The sequence below is a fragment of the Lepisma saccharinum genome, chromosome 29, assembly GCF_977018435.1.
Source record: "Lepisma saccharinum chromosome 29, izLepSacc3.1, whole genome shotgun sequence".
In the NCBI taxonomy this organism is placed as follows: domain Eukaryota; kingdom Metazoa; phylum Arthropoda; class Insecta; order Zygentoma; family Lepismatidae; genus Lepisma; species Lepisma saccharinum.
The window spans coordinates 30141179-30146593 of NC_139257.1; positions in this window are offsets into that span (position 1 = coordinate 30141179).

Here is a 5415-nt window from a genome sequence, read left to right on the forward strand (position 1 = left end):
TTCCTACATCACAGGAACTTAAAAATATAAAGAGGGCAGTGAATAGGATATTGAAATCAGAAGATATCAAGAATATCCAGACAGAGATCAAACAACTCACTCAGACAGTGGCCACTCTACCAACAAATCAACATATTAATGAACTGCATGCCCTCTTTGAGGATATCAGAAGACAAGTCCATGATCTTACTGCTCAAAATTCAAAATTGGCAGTTGTTGAAAATTTGCAACAAATTGTAGCTAATATCAAGCAACAGCTAGGAACCATGGAATCCAATCAAGCAAATGCCCTATCTGTTTTTGCAACCCAGCTACAAGAGATTGTGCAGCAATACAAGAAACTTGTTGTGGACATAAAAATCAAGCCAGGCCATGATGATGTTGTTAGGACCATCAATGAGCACCTTGAATCTGTAACAAGCAGATTGCTCACAGCAGAAAAGGAAATAACAGGCATAATCGAGAATCCAAAACATACAGTAATTCTTGAATTGTACAGCATCCCCAACAAAGAATATGATTCACCATTTACACCAGGTGGCAAAATATATATGCTGTCCCCTGCACAATTTTATTACCAGTTTTTTGTTGGGGGCACATTGAGACCAATCAAGATCAAATATTGGCTTCAACCACAGGCACACCACTACCCCACCTTATCAATAACAAATGCTGAGAACAAAGTGAAAGTCACCAGTGTAGAGTTAGAGGATTTTACAGACCCCAATACATTAGAAACAGCCTATACTGAAGATGATGGCTCTCTGGAATTTAAAATACAAATAGGGGACAAATTATATTTAGAAAATCCTGCAGTCTCAGCTGCTGAACACCCCATAGTTGCAATATTCTTGTTTTCATATTATGTCTAGACAAATTATTGTTGATGAATTACACAGACAAGCCCGACATAATTTTAAGAGACTCCCAGTAGTCACAAAGGGCATAGATGATTTATGGCAAAGCGACTTGATTGAGTTGTCAAGTGGGCAGTTGAAAAACTTAGACAAAATCAACAAGGGCTACAAGTATCTACTCACTGTAATAGACACATTTTCAAAATTTTCCTGGGCTCAGCCACTCAAATCCAAAACTGGAAAATGTGTTACAGAAGCCTTCAGGACAATCATCAATCAGAGTGGAAGATCACCGCGCTATTTGCAAACAGATAATGGCAAAGAATTTTATAATTCAGTGTTCCAACAATTTATTAAAAGCCAGGCAATAAAACATTACTCGAGTTACAGTGATCTCAAAGCCTCAATTGTAGAGAGATTCAACAAAACCTAAAAAATCTTATGTATAAACAATTTACACTTCAAAGTAATTATAAATGGGTTAATATTCTTCCAGAACTTCTACATAAATATAACAACTCGGTCCATTCCACAATCAACATGAAACCCTCTGAAGTAACTCCATCTGATGAGCAAAAATTGATCAGCACTGTTTATTATCCTAGATACCAGCCAACAACAAGAAAAGCCAAATACAGGGTGGGTGATCAAGTAAGAATCAGCAAATATAAGCACTTATTCAAAGAGGCTTTACAAGAAACTGGAGTACAGAATTATTTACAGTGGTTCAAGTTAAACCTGGGACCCTTAACACATATATAATAAAAGATCACCGAGGAGAAATTCTCAAAGGCCGATTCTATGAACAAGAACTCAGCAAAACTAAACAGCCTGACACATATCTCATAGAAAAAATCATCCGCAGAAAAGGCAACAAGTTATTTGTCAAATGGCTGGGGTCATCCGGAAAACAGCTGATCGATGCAAACAAAGTGATAATATGAGCACCTGGGATGTTATAAAAAGGCTGCCAGAACCTGAACAGCAGAATAAGAGAAATGGCAAGTTGCTGCCTGATAATATTAGGTGTCTTATTGTTGGGCCATCTGCTTGTGGTAAAACTACACTAATGGTTGATAATTTTTTATTGGCACCCAACTGGTTAGACTGGAAAAACAGGCACTTGTATGTCTTCTCTAAGAGCTTGGAACAATTAAAATATCAGCAGCTGATGAAGCTATATGATGGATTGGATATAGCCACTTTTGAACCAGATGTTAAGCCACTTCATGAATGTCTCGATAATTCTGTTGTTGTGTTTGATGACATTATACTGGATAATCAAAACAAGGTTAGAAATTTCTTTACACAGGGCCGTCGCACAAAAACATTGATTGTTTCTACCTGGCACAGACTTTTTCAAAATACCGAAGCAACTGATCCGAGACAACAGCAATTTTATATGTGTGTTTCATCAAGATCATACCAACCTCAAACACATACATGATGAATATGTAGGTGGGGACTTGAGCTACAATGATTTTCTAATTTTGCAGCAGGTGCTGGAACCAGGACAGTTATGGGTTTGTCACAATTGATATGACAAGAACACCCAATACTGGCAAATACAGAAATAAAATTAACGATTTTCTAGACGTTGAGACATAAATAAATAACATGAAAAGGCCAATTATTGATGATCTTAAACTAAAAGATTATCTTGTAAAAAGATTTAAAGGATGGAAATCAGAGAACCGAGGAATTTATGAAAAACACAAACAAACAGAACAGCCATAATTGATGCTATTGGTGAATTAGGTAAAAATATCAAAACTGTTACAGAGCAAAATCAAATTTGATCACAGAGCTTGTACCTGTAGCTGCAAGAAACATATTAGATTATCCATTCACACACTTTCCAGTATTCATACACCTAGTCCTGTTGCTCCTCGAAGAATTGAAGCTACTCAGGATCCTATTGAATTGGGTCTTCTTGCTCAAAAATATTTAACCACACCTAAAGACAATAAAGATGAGGTGTTTGGCTTATATGCTGACACAGAGCTTGATGGCAGCATCATACATAGAATTGGCAATTTCAGAGTAACATTTATGGAGATGATCTGATTGTTTATTCAGAATCTCGTCTCGGAGAAAAAGGTGCTTTTGTTAAGTACCCCGGAACGCCTGGATTGTGGGAACTGATGACTAGGAAACGGCCTGGCAGCTATACAGATCAAGATTATGATTATTACAAAGAAATATTAATAAAATCAGATGCTCTGTACCAGAACAATGATCCCACACAAAAAAGAGTCAAGTCGAGCAGTGGGGCAAAATACAATAATTTAATCAAGCCCATATGGTCACAGATCAAGACTGGCAGTGGAATCAAACAATACAACACCCTGCCTAAAGAATTTGTGTGGGTTGATGATGTCAGGAAACTTGTAGATAGGTTATTGGTGATAGCTGGGGAGGAAAATGCTGGGAACCACAATTTTTACAATGAAAAGGTTGGAATTATGGACATGATAAGCACTAAATTGTCTAATTTTATAGTGAATGACACTAAGGGGATTGGATATCTCATAAAAATTATTAATACTCTACACCTAAATTTTGGAATATTTCTGAGGGTCGGGGCCTGGTTAATGACATTATAAACAAGCTGCCATTTGAACTACACATTCCAGGCTATCAGTATTGTGGCCCCGGTACAAAATTGGAGCATAGATTAAACAGAGGGGACCCTGGTGTTAATCCCCTCGATGCTGCTTGTAGAGACCATGACATAGCATACAACACACATTCTGATCTTGACAAGAGACATGTTGCAGACAAGAAATTAGAAGAGGCTGCATTTGGCAGATTTGTAAGCAAAGATGCATCTGTGAGTGAAAAATAGCAGCATTGGGAACCACCATAGCTATGAGCACCAAACAAAAACTGGGGTGGGGGCTGTGAATATATATATAATAAACCTACAATGAAGGCCAAGGGTGTTATGTATCAAATACCTTATGCAGGTCTCAAATCTCTTAAAACTATTGATAGTCTTTTAACCAAAAAGCAGCGCAAGAAAAAAGCTCTTGTATTGCCAAGGGCCATGGTATGAAATTGTTGCTTAGTCCCCCCAATCTACAAAAATTACAGCAATCAAGAAAAAATCACATGTGGGGGGTTTCATATTTACCATCCCTGCCATCTTAGCTGCTCTCGGGGCCGTTGGAGCTTGGCCGGGGGATCAGCTGCCATAGCAAAAACAGTAATAGATGCCAAGAAAAATAGGGCAGAATTAGATGAGCAGAGGCGCCATAACCTTGCCATGGAGAAAAAAGCAAAGGTGTTAAGAGAGCCATGAATAAGTTTAAAAAAACAAGAGCCGCTTACAAACCAAGATATTGAAGCTTTAATCAAGCCACTGGGCATCAAACATTTTAGAGGTGTGTACATGTCTGATTCTTTGCCAGAACAACCACTCAACAAAGAGTGTTGGCATTGTTAATTTGGATAAGTTCAAAAATCAGGCACTCACTGGATTTGTTATCTTAAATATTTAGAAAATGAGGCATTTGTGTTTGATTCATTTGAGGTGTTCCGCCTGAAAATTTAGTAAAATATCTAAAATCAGCTAATCTGTATTACAATAATGCCCGTGTTCAAAATTTCAAAGATATTAATTGCGGACATTTGTGTTTATCTGTTCTCAGATATATGTCTCAAATAAATAAACCATCAATTGAAAATTTTCAAAGGCCTTGTGGTATCTGAAACATCATGGGGGTATTCCATCTCACCAGTCAAAATTCAATATTGAAACTCAAATTGCATGATGACATTGTGTATCCCAAGACAATAGCTCTCAGGGCATTTTATGGCATGTACTTGATCCCTAATATTACACGCCACAACAACACAATTGCAGTAGGGGATCAAAAAATTGTCATCACTCCAGGGCAGTATAATCTGTCCACTCTAAATGCTCAATTACCCAGAGGTATAGTGTTAAGTCAAATTCTGTCACTCACAGAGTAGAGATTGTATCTGCTACAGAAACAGTGGATCTGGGTACTATAGGAGAGCTGCTAGCTTTGAGAACAACACAAAACTCGAAGCGGCCATCAAACACACTGCTATGAATATACCCAAATTCTTGGCCATTGAGACTCTGAATATTCACTGTAATGTGGCTGAGGGTATGATCACCAAATCAAATGGCATAGGCACTCACAAACAAACAGGCATCATTGCAACATTCAAACCTAATCTGAATTTATGGAGCCTATTATCTACAATCCATCCCCAACATTATATTTTCCTGTGTGTCATAATAGAATAGATTACATTGAATTGATGGTCACTAATGAAAAAGAAGAATTAGTTGATTTTGCTGGAGCACAACAACTGCAATCATAGAGATTAATATTTAAATAAAAATACATACAATGGAAAATATTGAGAGTTATGAGCTACAATCATTTCCCCCAAACAGGAGGACATTTGCAAATTTAAATCAACCCAACACGGAGATAGAGGTTGATCTTGATGTAGGGGACGGCTTTATACACCCCCACAGAGCAGATCTATACATCAAATTCGATGTTGTAAAGCTCGA